The sequence below is a fragment of the Ricinus communis genome, chromosome 7 (genome assembly GCF_019578655.1).
Source record: "Ricinus communis isolate WT05 ecotype wild-type chromosome 7, ASM1957865v1, whole genome shotgun sequence".
Classification (NCBI taxonomy): Eukaryota; Viridiplantae; Streptophyta; class Magnoliopsida; order Malpighiales; family Euphorbiaceae; genus Ricinus; species Ricinus communis.
In genome coordinates this window covers 18,655,493-18,672,642 of record NC_063262.1, presented here as the reverse complement: position 1 = coordinate 18,672,642, position 17,150 = coordinate 18,655,493, and the positions used below count along the sequence as shown (strand labels likewise).

Sequence of the window (17,150 nt, the reverse complement as noted above, 5' to 3'; positions counted from 1 at the left end):
TTTCTGAAGCACATAGTCAAAAAACGTAAACATTTCATATGTAAAAAGAGCAAAATATTTAAAAAAGAAATGAAAATTACCTTCAACAATGTCAATAAGAAGCCAGACTCGTGCAATGCTTGAAGAATTTGTGCAAGTGACTAAGTAAGAGCAGGTCTTTTCTCTTTTAATTTTTCCTTCAAATAAAATAAAATAAAGAAAAACCCATATTAGATAAGCAGTGCATTATACTTAAAAATTAGCAAAGATATATATGCAAAGATTCAGGTATACATGTAAGGGCAGGCATCTCTTTTTCAGCACTTGATGAGTAAATGGCATTGTGTATATTTTAGACTACTAAAATAAATACAATAATATTTTTGTATATAGCAGCAGTCCAAGCCCATCTATTTCTAGTTATGACATTGCTAACTTACCATGGCACCAGGCCCGGAACGCTACTACAATAAAAAGGTTGTTTTTTATTTTTGTTTTTTTAATTTTTTTATTCTTAAAGCTTCTTTGAAAATGTTTACATTTGGCTTCTAATGGCATTGTAGTGGTCTTAACAGCCGAGATGAGAACAGAGGCTTGCCCGTTATTTTGATGCATGAGTGTTCGCATTTTTATTGCTCAAAGATTAAGCAGTAATAGATCCATTCTTATCGGACAACCTTTTAGTAATGTTTTTTGTTTTATATATTTATTAATTATTGATTATCGAAAAAAGATGTCTCTAAAATTATACAATATATATGCAATTTAAAAGCATTCAATCAAATTTCATACAATTTACAAGATAGTTTAGAGGAATTACCTGCATAAGTACCAAGATCATTAGCAGCCACCCTTGCCAATTCTAGAAGAGTCTTGTTTAAATAAGCTTATACGCAATTATAGTAGGTCATTTATTAAGGTATTAAATTACATACCTTAATTTAAATTTGTGGATTCAAGTAAAAATTATAATATGTTAAATCATTCATCAACAAAAGAGTTATATATAGTACCTTATATTTTTATAAATATCAATAATTTGTTCAAACGCTACACTTATAATATTTATTATTATGCAACAATAACAAGTCAAAAAATATAATGCTAAATTTGTTTATTTCTCTTATTTGTTTTATTTGAATTCATTTTTGTCTCCAAACATTGAAATATATTATTCACCTAATACAAAGAAAATAATTTAAATTCAATATCTTTTACTTTCAATAGTAAATACTTTTGCCATTTGAGTTAAGCTTTAAATATAAATTTTTAATTTATCAGAATTCTAATAGATTATAAATTATATTTATAAAGTAATTATTTAGACTATAAATTACATTAAAAAAGTAATATTTCTTATGTCTTATTATAAAAATAATTAAGTTAAAACAATAACATTCTTTAGACTCTATTAACATAAATAAGTTAAAGTTCTTAGTTTTAAATTTTTGTAGTCATAGAACTGTGTAAAATGATTATCCTTTCTCTTTTGGGTGTTTCATATTTGTTAACATTGTCATAGTCTTGCGCAGAGTGCAAAATTTCAAGCTTTTTCAACGGTTACAATATTGTTTGGTATGGGCCCTCGATTCAAAAACTTTTGTATGCAATGAGACATCATCCAGTTGGACAAAAAGGAGTTGATTGAATCGTTCGATTCAACTAAAATTATTAATTATATCCAGACTACAACATTTTTTTTAATATTCGGAATGAATATAGAAATATCAAATTTATCAATTTGTTTTCAATCTTGATCTTCTCTTCCTTGGTCTTGGACTTTGATGGCCGTTTTTATCTCCTTCTTCATTCTTCTATTCTATTCTATTTCTTTTTTTTTTTCTTCGTCTTCATCATTATTAATATCTAATATATTAATTTTTGTTATTTCTTGAACTTCCTCTGCAATAAAATTCTTGATAAATTCTTTGTATTTATCTTCTTTTCTCAATCTCACAAGAAAATAGAACTCTTTTCTATCATCTTGCATACTTATCAATTTCTTATAAAATTCACTTTTTATCTTTTTTCTATTAAAAAAGCAAGATAAATATTATAATAAATTCAATAATATATTAAATTATATATCTATTAATAAAATTTTAACATACCTCTATAGATTTTTTATATTCTTCAGCGCGGCATCCAAATAATATTTTTTTCACTAAATATTTCGAATTATAAAATGTACCTATCTTATATTTTAAAATAATTAAACATTAGAAAAAACTATAAAACTTATAAAAAAAAATAACACTTATTATGGTAATCATACCTATCAACAAATTTCGCATCTTGATTCTTACATTTACTGCTTATTATCTATTACCAGTAGGGTAAACTTTAGCGTTGATTTTTTGCAAGACTCGTACCAACCAAAAGCTTATTATCAATTTTCGATATTTTTGCTTTAAAATAACATTGAAGTCCCTACAAAATTAAAAATATATTTAATAATAAATAAAGGCTATTATATATTTTCTTATAAAAATCAAAATTTTATAAAAGAAAATTTACATTATTTACTTCGAAGGCATTTTCCTTTGCTTTTTTCAAACGCACTTGTGGTGCTTTTTTAATATTTCTTGAATTTGATAATAGACCAAATTCATCCTGCCCCAACATATTATAATTGTACCTAAAAAATAATATAAATATAATAAATAATATCACTATAAATATATTAAATTGGAACAAAGTAGCAGTTTATAACAATTTTTTTATAAATCTCGTAGCTCATCTATTTCAATCATCTTTGGATTAATTTGAAGTGTAGATGCATAATTTGTGGACAATTGAAGATCACCTATAATACGTATAAAATAAAAAAATGATAATAATATTTAAATGGTATACATATATGCATATATGTATGATTGATGTGCTTTCAATGAAATTTGTTTTAAAGCAAAATTACTTTCATAAAATGAAGATCTAACATTACACAAAGCAACAATTGGTTTCTCCTCATTATCTCTAGCTAAATCTTCAATAATTGCACCTTCGTTTTTTGCTAGATCATCCCATAAAACTAATTGCCTTTCCAACCTATATTTTTATTATCAATTTTAATCAATAAAAGTAATTAAAAATGTATTATTAAAATAATTAAATAGAAAAAATAGAAAAAATAAAATATGAAACAAAGAAAATAAATAATTACTTTGCAGTTATAATAGTCAAATTTCTTTTATAACATCTATTACTTGTAGCGAAAGCAAATTTGACATGAACCACAGTAGCTAAAAAAATACAAAAAAATAAAAATATTTAATAATTTAATTTAAATACTAAACTAAAAAAATAAATTTAGATTATATAACCTACAACTTACTAAATAACTTTTGTGTGCACTATCTTTTTCGCTTTTCTGCTTAACAGCTTTTTTAAAATGGAGATATCTTTACTGCATATTCTATAACAATTGTATTTACAGCAATGTTCTATAACAATTGATAAGATAAGATAAGATATGTGGAGATATCTTTACTGCATGTTCTATAACAATTGTATTTAGATTAAATTTCAACTCAAATTCTAAAAGATTAAGAATTAATCTTTTTTACAAAACTATTACGAGTGACATAAGTCTTTCTTATTTGAAAAGAACTTTCAAACTTTTCAAATGAATTGCCCCATATGGTAGCACCTGTTTTAGTTCCCTAAAAAATTACTAATTATATTAGTAAAATTTTAAAATTAAAACATAAAGATAAAGCAAAGTAATATACTTAAAAGTAAACTTACCTTTGTATCAATTAAAATTAGTTTTTTTAATTCATGATTTTCGTCGTTTTAATAAGCACATTCGGAGCACCATAACTTTGATGTTAAATTGTCTTTGTCCTTTTTGGAGGCGGTTCCTAGAATTCTCATAGAGATACTCGACCTCTCCGCCTTGATCTTGAATGTACTCAATGTGGAGAAAAGGGACACACAAAACAGAAGTGTTATGAAGTCATTGGGTATCCAGAATGGTGAGATTTTACAAGGAGACCAAAGAAGAACATAACTGCGAAGAAGGATGCGACTAAAAACTCTCCTTCAGTAAATGTTATCCAGTCAGGTATGAAAACTAAAGGTAGTATTTTATCAGTAAAATTTTTGAATAGAACTTGGTTAATTAATACTGGTGCATCAGATCACATGGTAAATGACTCTAGCATATTGTCATCCTTTACTCCTTCAACCCAAACCTCTATATACACAACAAATGGTGGTTCCTCTCCTGGAATTGGAGAAGGTTCTACTGATATATCTGAATCCATGTCTTTAAAATCTATCCTTGTTGTTCCTGCTCTTGAGTATAATATCTTGTTTGTCAGTAGAATCACTGTTGCACTTACATGTTCTGTGACGTTCTGGCCTCAATTTTACATTTTTCAGGACATAGTGACTCGACAGGTTCTTAGTTATGGTGTTAGAAAAGGCAAACTCTACTATTTGGACCTGACTAATAGTGGAAAGCAGAGAATTCATCAGGTAAATAAAGTTGAAGGAATTGAAAAAGCCAAAGCTAATGTGTGGCTTTGGCATCAACAATTGGGTCATCTCTCTTTTAGGTATCTTCAGAAATTAAATTCATCTCTTTTTTCGAATTATACTGTTTCAGAGTTTCAGTGTGATATTTGTGATCTTGTCAAAAGTCATCGTATTACTTACGCACCAAGTTTTGATAAAATTTCAGCACCATTCAGCATTATTCACTCAGATGTATGGGGTCTTACACATATTCCTTCATTATTTGAAGCTCATTACTTTGTGACCTTTATTGATGAATGTACTCATATGCTGTGTGTATCCCTAATTACCTATAAAAATGAAGTCTTTGAAGTTCTTAGAACTTTTTATCATATGGTTTTGACTCAATTTCAAAGAAAAATACAGGTATATCAATATGATAATGGAGGAGAATTTACTAGTAATGACATGTTGAAGTTCTTGACAAATAATAGGATTCGACATCAAACTTCTAATGTTTATACACCTCAACAAAATGGGTTAGCTGAATGAATGAATAGACAACTTTTAGAAGTTGTTCGTGCATCTCTTTTTGGTATGAATGTGTTTTTGAATTATTTGGGAGAAGCGTTAAAATCTGCTGCTTACTTGATAAACCGCACACCATCTAGGGTCATTGAATTTCAGACTCCTTTCCAAAAGCTTCATGATCTTATCATTGTCCCTGCAATGCCAAACCTAGAACCATGTGTTTTTGGATGTGTTGTCTTTGTTCATATAAGCTCAAACTTTCGTCTTATTAATTTGCTATGCTTTTAATTTAGTGAAACTGCATTAGCCTAGCAACAAATCCAAAGTAATCTATGTCCTTTTCTTACGCATATGATTTTTTATATTAGAAGTCAAAATATCGGGCATACAATCATTTGAGGCAAATTTGTCTCTAGCACACTAAGTAAAGCAGCATATGTGAAAAGGCAGAAAATACTACAAGTAGTATATTTTTAGACACTCTCATTGGGACATCATACATTGTTCATTACATACTTTCAATTTTTTAGTGAAGAATTCCTAAATTGTGGCTCTAAGAACTAGAATATATTATAAAATATTATCAAATCTCAAGATGCAGAGGATGCGCCTGGAACAACAGGTCAAAATATTAACATTCCTCAGCTTATGGAAGAAATTAAATAGAGAAGAGAGATGATCCTAATTCCTCAAAATCATCGCCCTCAAGGCAAGGAGGTTCAACAAATTTCAAAAGGACCAAATACTGCAAATCCAGATAATAATTTTCTTTCATTGCTTACGGCTACTAACCCTAATACTTATTTTGAAATATTAAAAGCTTTAAGGAAATAGAGTGAGGAAGTACTCAAGGCAATAGGAGAACATATAGGGTTTTTAGATGAAGATTTTAAATGGTTGTATAAAAGATATTATGATGATCTGCTATTCACTATTCCATCAAATGAATTCCTCAATTGTATTTGTCAAGACACATCATCGTCTTCCATTACCAAATTCACAAAGGACTGAGGAAGGTTCAGTTATCAAACCTATTGGACATCTGATTGAAGAGCTTAAGGGAAGGGATTCCCTTATTATGATTTATACTCCTCAAAGGCAAAACAAGAATCAATATCAACTTCCTCATTCAAAAGATGTAAATCTAGGACTAGTTAGGACATCTCCTCCAATTGGATGCCAACCTAAAAGGCATATAATTCTTCAATAATTCTGTGGAGCAAACAGTCCTAGCACTCAACATTATTTATATGGGGCAAAAATGTTTCTTCAAAGGATTCTATACACTAGGACAAAAGAGAAAAAACTCCATAAATCCCAATCCTTCATATGTAAATTTGTCAAGTTGACATTAGAGAATACTTCCTTTAAATTGGGTAACATAAATACCAAGAAAATAACGGAGAGAGCCCAAATCTTCAAATGCCTTACTGAGATTGTTAATAATGTCCTACAATAAATACTCATCACTTATCATTAGGACGATATTGTCAATATAAAGTAGTAAAAGTGCAGCTCCTTGAAAAACTTGAAGCATAAATAACGTTGAATCAACTCTACTATAAAGAAATCCCATTGAGATAAGATGAAAAGTGAATTTATCAAACGATGCTCGTGGTGCTTATCGAATGACATAAGTGGATCAATCAAGTCTACAAAAATAAAATAGATGTTATGGGTCAACAAACCCTAATAATTGTGCCATGTAAATAGTTTCTTTAAGTTGGCCATGGAGGAAAGTGTTTTTGACATCAAGTTATTGTGTTGGCCATGATAGAGTTATAGAAATAGGAAGTATAAGCTGAAGCATTGTTGGCTTAAGAATAAGGCTAAAAATTTCATCAAAATCCAAACTAGATAATTAGAGTGACGCTATAAGAAAAAATACATTTAAAGATGCTAGATAGCGATAGACAATTGCCTTCGCTAAAAGGTGATAGAATAATAATGGCTCACCACTGGATTTGAGGTTGAAAAAAGTACGATGAGCTAGCTAGTGATAGACTTCGAATCCTTACTAATTGAAACATGAAATTTTGGCGCTAATATTAATGACGAGATAGCAACAACATAGCGACGACACTATAAGTCGTCGTTATATTATTGCGGTAATGTGGCTCAAGTTTTTAGCGCTTAAGAATTACAATTAGCAATGCCTAACTGTGTCAATAAATGAGATATTTAGCGATGACTATTGTACTGTCACTAATAGAAATTTCTTAGCAATGGTGCTTTGCCATTGCTAAATTGATTTATTGAATACGCTATCATTTTTGCATGTTACATAAAATGAAAAGTTGTTAGCAATGCTGTGCGTTTAATGAAATGGGTTCACTTTATAGATCTAAAATAGTCTGTCGCTAAATTTTAGGCCTTATGTTGCTGCAGTTTCCTTCCTTCCCCCCTTTTCTAGCTCTCCCTATCTTTTCCCTCCCTTTCTTCTCCCCCTTCTCACTCCTTCACTCTCACAACCCTTCTCTCCCTCTCTTTCTACCTCATTTCATTGGTCCTCCATCCTACTGCCACCGATATAAATGTCTACCAGCAGTTTTAAGTAAGGTTTATTTATTAATAAATTTGCAGTTTAATATTTTCTAGGAATATAAACCCTTAATTGTCTCCTCCACCCTATACTCCTAGCCAGTTCTCTCTATCGCCGATAAGTTTATATTCTTTTTTAATTAAATTATTTTAATAATTTGTTTATTTTTATTTAGTAATTTATATGTTTTATAATTGTTTATTTATATTTATTTTGTTAAATTTTTGTTATTTAATATATTTTTATATTCTATTATTCTTTTATCTTTTTGAAAATTTTTGTTAATATAAAATTAAAAGTTTAGTTATAATTTTTTCATTTCTATTATTATTATTTTTTAAATTCAGGTTTGGTTTTTTAATTTCTATTAAATTTATTTGTCTTAATTTCCTTTAAAATTTATGTTATTAATTTATTTTTATATTCTATTATTTTGGTTTAGTATTAATTATTTTTAAATTTTTTTCTTATTATAATTTTTCAGGTCTGTTTAATTCATCTTTAATATTTTTTGTTAATTTAGTATTTTTAGGGTTATTTTTATTTTTTTGTTCAATTTGTTCAATATTTTCATATTATTCATTTTTTAAATTTCATTTATATTCATTTTTTTTTTTCAAATTTTATTTGTTAGAAGACGCGTATGGAGATTAGAAAGTAGTATAATAATTAATTATTTAATTATTTATATTATTTTATGTGTATTTTGGATATAAATACTAAATATAACATTTTTTACTTTTTTTGTTATTGAATAAATTATTCTATTTAGCAAAATTAGGTAGTTTTTGATAATTTACTTTTTCTATGAATAAATAATTGATAAAAGTAGATGTGGAAAATTTAAATTAGTGAAAATTAGTGATTTATAAGTATATTTGATGTGTTGTGCACGTATTCGTATCCGATTGATTATGTGCATATTTTTTTAATTAGAAACTGTAACAATTTTACGTGGAGTTGTCATATTACAGGGAAAACTCTGTCCAAATTTCGATAGAATTTTAATAGTAAGGAATATATTTAAAAAAATAATAATAATTTTAATAAAATTATTATTAATATATAACTACAAATGAATTTATTATTTTTAGGGATAAAAAGAAATACTAAATTACAATTGTAATTTAGCAAATAAAAATAAATGACTTAATTATTTTTAAAGATAAAAGAATATCTTTTAAAAAATAATAACAATATTTTACAAATTAATACATATTAATTCAATCTTTAATAATCTTAAGAATAAGATTTTTAAATTTAAATTAATTTAATAAGGCTAGCTAGGCATAAAAAAATATTCGTACGTGCGTTACCCGCATAAACCCATTCAGTGTAATTATTTATCTTAGGACTTTGATATTCTTTTTAAATAATATATGATGTTTAATATTTTAAAAAATAAAATAATTCAAACAGACGCTCATGTAAGAAGCGTCAAGGACGGCCTCCTCCATCATCCCTACCCCCTATTACCTCGTCGTCCCTACCTCCTATTATCTTACCATCCTACATACACACATTTTCACTTTCTCCATCTTCTTCTATACTAATATCGAGGCCATCATTGCCTCTACCAACCTCCACTACACCCACAATACCATCACCTACTACTTTTATTTAGCTTTCTTAATAGTAATAGGTTCAGAGATGTCAGTACCTATAAGGGATTTAGGAAGACATATTAGTTACTAATGCTTGAGAAAGGTAAATATCTGTACTAGTATGCTTCCTTGTACAAATTCGTGTATGCATAGAATGAGTGAAAGTAATGATAACTTGACTAAAGAAGTAAGTTATCAACAAGATCTTCTGGTCTGATCCAATCTCTGAAGTACCTAACCATAGTTAGAAAGCACCAGACGGGGTTATTCGGCTACTCATTCTGATGATTAAGTCAGTAACTATATGAGGATGGTTTAAAGTATATTGAGTGTGTCAAGTAGCATGTACTTGATATGTTATAGAAACTGAAGGTCTCTTAATCCTATAAGAGTAGGACTACATGAGCCTAAGGTACCCTAATCCTACTAGAATTAGTCTTCTTGGCCGTATGATATAGGTTGGGTTGGACTCTTTGACTAGAGTCTGATGACTATGTGAACTCCAAGATTGCTTATTATACTCAAATATAGACTTAGTCAATCCCACCTTTCTCAGATATGATAAATTGATACATAATGCTCGGTTATCATTAGTCCCCCTCTTGCTTGAGATTATTTATGCTCAGTATAATGTATTTGCTTGTACTCGATTAATCCAACCATATAATAAGCTTCATGCTTCTCAATTGCTAGGATCAAAGGATGTTCATTCAAGCCTCATCTAATCATGAGCAAGAGGTATGCTCGGTTGCACAATTTGAATTGCAAACTTTTGCTAGGTGAGATGTTTGACATCCCTCCTTATGTATCATATGTCGCGCCCTAATTATGATTCTATCCTCATGTTCTATAATATTCTTCCTCTAACCCTTAGAGACTTTTTTGGTATAGAAAGTCTTCTATAAATTTGTCCTTTGTTTCTTACCAAACATTTTCTACCCTTTCTTCTATTACGTTCTTGCTTTCCCTTCTCCTGTCCTTTCTCTTCCTATTTGAATATTACCAAGTTTTCTCCTTTTCTCTCGTAGACTTATCAGTAAGTATCTCTTACTTTTATTCTTCTAGTTTTTTCTATTTTGCCTTTTCTTCTTTTCTTGTTTAACCATGGATTCATCCTTGTCCATTTCTCAAACACCCCCATTGAGTATATAGATGAGGAGGAACGTGCTTCTCATCTTGAAGAAGTACATAACCTCGAGTCTTCTTTAAAGGGAGATGAGGTTGATCATTAAAATGATCATCACCTATATCCTTCAAAGACGAACCTGACATACCTTTCTCTTGTCCAATATAGATATAGGTAATAGAACCTCTAACGCTGGACATATTCTCCCTTTCAAAGTTCATCTTAAGCTAGTCTTCGTCATTCTCTAGATCCGCTTATAAAATCTATCATTTAGTATATGAATGTTGTGATTGCTCAGCTTCACCCTAATTTTATTCATATATTAGTGCCATTTAGACAATTGCATAAGAAATTAAGATCGTACCTTCTCCTTATTTCCTTTTCCATTTCTATCTTATTGCTCGAGTGTCTGAGTATTCTTTTTTGGACTTATTTCTTTTATTCATAACTGGCACGATCATTTTTTCTTAGTCACCCATCCTTTTGAATTTTCTAACTCCTAAGGAGGTGGCATGTCCCCCCTCTTAAAAAACAGACCAAAGTCACGTGAGGATTCTAAAAAGGTGAACTTTTATGAGTGTAAGGAAGAAAGGGGTTCCTCTTCTTGTGTCTCCTCTAATTTCTCAATTTTTAGACGAGCTTCAAGTTCCCGAACAAGAAGTTGAGCTAGGCGCTAGCACATCAGGTATACTAGATTTATGTGAATCATCGAGTTTTTAAATGCAAGCTGTGCCAAAGCCTTTCGACTGAGGGCACGCCTTCTTGGGTGCCACGCAATTGTTGTCCCCACCCTTTCGCTATATCGAGAGGGGTGGATTCTAGCCTCTCATGCATCTTGTCCATGCGAGTAGCCTAAAAATTAACTCCATGTCAACTATTGCCATAAAAATTGGTGGTTTTAAGACTCCCTAACACTATCGTGCCCGTTCGTCTGCTAGGAGGGAACTCTTAAAACCCCAATACTACCCTAAGGGTATGCTACAACTGTGACCCTAGGTCAGGTGGGATTGCGCATTGAGTTTAAGCATATCAATAAGTGAAGAAAAAGAAACTTACTAGGATTCCTTTAGTAATAACGAGCGAACCGGGAATAGCCTAGCTTGAGAATCGAGCCCCTTCAGTATTTAGATTGTAGTATGGAGAAGCTTCCTCAATGGTGGACTGGGTCTAAGCCCATTGAAAGGGGGCGCTAGAGAGGGTGAGAGCCTAGTTGTGCTTGAACCTTGTCGAACCGTTAGGCGTTGTCTACGAGTTAAATTATTTGAAATGTAGCCCAAATCAGGTAGTAAATTCCCAATAAGGCTAAATACGAGTGAGAAACCGTAGCAAAAACTACTTTAAGGGAAAGATGAAAATAACTTTAAAAGGAGAGTCAGAAAGTGCTTGAAATTTTTAGGAAGGAAGCAGATGGAGGTCGGCGATGCACCTCGATCGTATGTGGAATGGCCAAAAGCTAGTTCATCGATCGGCTTAGGGGGCGAATCAACGCAGATCGCAAGGGCGGACCAAGTATAGGCTTTTGACACTCCTGTAGAGACTCCATCACAGTGATTGCGGACTATAGCGAGCGCCATCACAACATGCCTCGGCACCTGCGAGCTCTCTATTCGGTCGTCTTGAAACACGGACTAAGGAGTCTAACATGTGTGCAAGTCAATAGGCGAGTAAACTCATAAGGTTCAAGGAAGCTAACTGGTGGGATCCCCTTGTAGGTTGCACCAGCAACCGACCTTGATCTTCTGAGAAAGGTTTGAGTGAGAGCTTAGCTTGTTAAAGGCAAGAAATCAGTTACCTCTTCTTCTACTCATCCAAAATCTGCCACCGAGGATGGAACCTCAAAAGACAATTAAGGTTAGCTAGTAATAACTTCATCTAGTCTTCCACCAAATGCCCTACTAAGAGGTCTACATGCTAACGTCATCCTTGAATTCTTCTATTAGGAAACGTCCTCATCTTATTAACGAGGATGATTGTGTTGAGTTTGAAGTGGCTCATTCTTCTACCAAGACCTAGATCCTTGGCCATATCTTGAAAATAAGTATAGAGACTACTACCTTACAAACACTTTCCTTAGCTAAGGAGCTTGCTAGTTTTTTATCAACTTCCCCTACGATTTGAGGAAGCTAGAGAATGTCCATCCTAGCGACCTTCATGCTCGTTAGATGTTCCTTATTCTTTATGTACATTGATCTTCTTAACTATACTTATTTATTTTATTCAAATTTTTCTTTAAGTTGATCGTTTCTCATTTTGTAGGCTGACTCTAGGCAATGCCCGAAAATATTATGAAAGGCAGCTGAGCAAGGAAGCTTCACATAATCAGACTCATGCTAAGACTTTTGTTTTGTGCTTCAAAAACAAGCTGAAGACTTCTTTACTAAAGAGAAAAATTTGGAGTGCAATCTTCAAGTAGCTCAGCTTTAAGCCGTGAATGCAGTTACTTAGCTTAGCAAAGTTGTATTGGAGAAGAAGACATCTAACTAAAGGGTTGTTGATATGAAGCTGGAGTATGTTTCCTTGACCTTGAAGCTTATCGATCATACCTTCATCATCAAGACATTGGAATCCAAGAATGAAGGCTTTTATCTTAGAGCTATCTTTTCTCCTAAACAATTATGAGGAGGTAGTAAAGGAAGTTGTGGGAAATAAGTTCTCTAATGCTGATATGAGCTTTTTTAAAGAGCTAGATATTGAGGAGATTGGGAATAAAGCTCGGGAGAAGGCTACTCAAGAGACTAAATGTAACGCCTGCATTTTCTAATCATATATGTTATGTGCATTTACATTTAATCATTGGGCATATGATGATATATTAATAATATTTTTATTTTATAAGGATAGATATATATTAATTATAAGTAGAGAATAAGAAGCATGATATTAGATTATTAATTTAGATAAGTTGATTAAGTACTTAGGTTATGTGTATTAAACCTTAAGACTTAATTGAACCAATTGTTGAAGGTTGGATAAATAGATTGGACTTAAAAAGATACAATTAAAAGTTAGTACCTATGTATGGTTAGTGATGTGCGTAAAATACACACATCTAAATGGGGTTTTTAAGATTGATTTTATAGACATTTGGATGTGAATTGGTCCCAACACTCACCCTATGCATCTGTTTGTGTGCATTAGGTCTAAAAGAAGTTAAAGGATGATAAAGGGAAGAATTAGAGCATAATTGGACATCAAAGCTGCCGAAACAAGCTAAGTACGAGCATGAGGAAGCTGAACATGGCCGTGTTGGTTTCAACACTAGCCGTGTTCCCAACATGGGCACTAACACGGCCGTGTCAAACATCAAAGAAGAAGAAGATCTTATGGAGCACGGCCACAGAGAGTAACACGGCCAGGAACACCAAACCGTGTTCCCAACACGGCCAGGAACACAGTCGTGTTGGCGGTGACAGGGGGAATTAGTTAAAAGAAAGAAGAGAGGAAGAAAGAAAAGAGAGCGGGGGAGAACGTCCCAAACCCTAAATTTTCTCTCCCTAAAGGTTTTTTGAGCTGAAACCAAGGGAAAAGGAGACTTGGATCAAGGTTTCAATCGGACTCCCTTCAAAGATCGAAGATTGGGCGAGGTTCGTTGATTGATTTTCAAATCGAGCAAGAGGAACATGAATCGATTCAATTGGAGCAAAAGGATTTGGGGCTATTTACTCTTATCCAAGGATGTAATCGGGTTTTCTCTACCTTTGCTTATTGTTGTAATTGAATTCTTGTGTATTTTGATAATGAACATGATTAGCTAGATTGATTAAATCCATTAGGATTTCTTTACTATATTGGCTTGATATTATATTGTTGGATTGTTTGGGTTAGTTTTGTATTCTTCTTGCTTTCAGTATTAATAAGATTATCATTATTCATGAGACGTTGTGAATTGTGTGTTTAGATTGCTTTGTGTGATTGAGAAGTCCATTTGGCATTTGAAATTTTGAATAGCAAGAACTGGTTAATAATCGCTTTGAGATAAGAATAATTAACTAGCCGAATTAAGAATTAACAAAGCTTAATAGAGGCGGATTAAAGCTTAATGCTAATTTAAGAATCAATCGTTAGGAAGAGATTCCAACTTTAGGTTATTAGATTTAGGAATTCGGTTATCTTGAGAGAGAAATCAAATTCGGTTAAGAATTCATCCACGGGTAGCATAATTAGATTCAACAGTCCTTTATCTTTTGTTTGATTGCCAACTAGTTTAGGTTCCCTGTGGGTTTGCTCTCTCGCCTTAGTTATTTTAGTTATTAATTACTCTTGCATCTCCCTTAGAACTTAGATTGTAGCTATTAGTTAGTTTAGAAAGTATTCATCATTCATTTTAGGTTAATATAACAAAGAACAAAGGAGTAACTTTGGGCTTTCACTTTCCCGAGGAATACGACCTTAATACTCACCATTAATGCTAGACTGCATCGATAGGTACACTGCCTTAGACTGTAGCTAACACAAGTAGCACACATCAAGTTTTTGGCGCCGTTGCCGGGGAATAATAACGGTGAACTAGAGTGAAATATTTTTGTGTTAATTTAGTCATTATTTGTTTATTCATTTATTCTTTATTTTTTTATTATTTATTGTTATATTATTTTTGATTGATTGGTGGTTGTTTGGTTATCGGTTTCAGGTAGTATATGACTAGGAGCTCTAACCCTGATCCCATATCACCCTTTATCGACCGGAGCTCTCTCGATTATTCGGACGTTTGAGGCAGGACGGAGTCTGATTCAGTTCAAGGAACTGACGCGATGGAGAACCTCAATCCCCAGGCCGATGAGGATCAGAGGACGATGTACGAGTTTACTCGACCATCATTGGATGGGATGAAAACTAGTATAGTAAGACCTGCTGTAGCGGCCAACAATTTTGAAATAAAAGCCAATATGATCCAGATGATCCAGTAGAGCGTGCAGTTTGGAGGATTACCCAGCGAGGATCCTAATGCACATATCTCTAATTTTTTAGAGATTTGTTACACATTTAAGATAAACGGGACAACCGATGACGCCATTCGGCTGAGATTGTTTCCATTTTCCTTGAGGGACAAAACTAAGAGATGGTTGCAATCCCTTCCACAACAAACAATTACTACCTGGAGGGCGTTGGCTAAAAATATTTATATAAGCATTTTCCTCCCGCTAAAACTGCTAAACTTAGAAATGACATATCTTCTTTTCTGCAGTTTGATGATGAAAGCATGTACGATGCATGGGAGAGATTTAAAGATCTTTTGAGATGCTGCCCACATCACGGATTGCCAGTATGGATGCAGGTTTAGACCTTCTACAGCGGGTTGAACCTTGCAATGAGGCAGATGGTGGATGCTGCAGCAGGTGGGGCGCTAAACGACGCCCTGGGCCTCGAACTTGATAGAGAAATGGCCATGAACAACTATCAGTGGCAATTCTCTAGGAGCTGACTAGAAAGACAGGGAGTGGTCAACCAAGTGAACTCTACAGTAGCCTTGGCAGCTCAAGTGGAGCTTCTAGCCAAGAAGATCGACTACCTCCAGATGCCGGTTCATGCAGTGAACATTGGCTGCGAGTTTTATGATGACCCGCATTACGATGTAGGCGTACTACGGAGGTATGTTTGCTTCATCCTCTACTACTTTTCCATCTAATTCGCTATGTCTTCCGATGTTGAACAGTTGATTATATGGGAATGCCCCAAGGCAGCAGAATAACCCTTACAAAGAATACATACAACCCTGGATGGCGCAATCATCCCAATTTTAGTTGGAGGAACAATAATGCCCGTGGTCCGGCCAGTTTTCAAAGACTTCATCAACGACCACAAAGCAATAACCGATTGGGCACGCACAAGCTCCTCCTCCACAAGAAAAGAAGTCAAATTTAGAGGAGCTTATGATGAAGTTTGTGACATCTACGGAAACGAGACTCTAGCAGACTGATAGTGCACTTAGGAATCAGCAGGCCTTGATTCAGAACTTGGAGACTCAAATTGGCCAAATTTCTAAGATGCTTAGACCTTCGGATCGCTCCTCCACAGCACTTCGAGTCAAACACGAGGGGAGCATTGCAAGGCTATCACCTTACGTTCAGGTAAGAAATTGACTGGTTCTTCGCCTTTAGCTGATAAGGATAATACAATTGTGCAGGTTGAGCCAGCTAAGGAAGGACCAGACCTTGAGGTGGTAGAGAATGAGAAAAAGAAAGAAGACATGCAAAAGAGCCCTGTACGGGAGCATCAGCCCTCGGTTCCATATCCTGCAAGGTTGAGGCATGATAAGGTGGACAAGCAATATAGTAAGTTTCTTAACTTATTTAAGTAGTTGAAAATTAACTTACCTTTTGTTGAGGCAATTTTGCAGATGCTGAAGTACGCCAAGTTTTTAAAGGAGATTTTGAGCAACAAGAGGAAGTTGGAGGATCTTGGTTAGGTAGTGCTTAATGAGGAGTGTTCAGCTATTCTCTAAAATAAACTGCCACTCAAGCGACGAGATCCAGGGAGTTTTACTATCCCTTGTATGATTGGTGATTTATCAATTAGTGGTGCATTGGCTGATTTAGGAACTAGTATTAACTTAATGCCCACTAGTTTATTTGCCAAATTAGGGTTGCATGAACCTAAGCCTACTAGGATGAGTGTTTAGTTAGCAGATAGGACTGTTAAAATTCCTAGAGGTATTGTTGAAGATGTACTTGTAAAGGTAGATAAATTTATCTTTCCTGTGGATTTTGTGGTAATGGATATGGAGGGTGAGAGCACTGTGCGTCTTATCCTGGGTAGGCCTTTCCTAGCTACATCGAGGGCTGTTATCGATGTAAGCGATGGAAAGCTTAAGCTTAGAGTTAATGATGAGACCATTACCTTTGACCTAGCCACTTTTATGAGACAGTCACTAGACTATGATAATACTGTATATTCTATTGATGTGATT

General features: G+C 33.0%; 1 non-coding gene across 1 annotated transcript; it reads right to left on the bottom strand.

Annotated features, from left to right (window-relative positions):
* Positions 1-15,395: 15,395 nt before the first annotated feature.
* On the bottom strand, positions 15,396-15,502 carry LOC112534262. The gene has a single exon (XR_003078559.1). It is a non-coding gene; the product is annotated as a small nucleolar RNA R71 (small nucleolar RNA).
* Between the last annotated feature and the right edge of the window lie 1,648 nt (positions 15,503-17,150).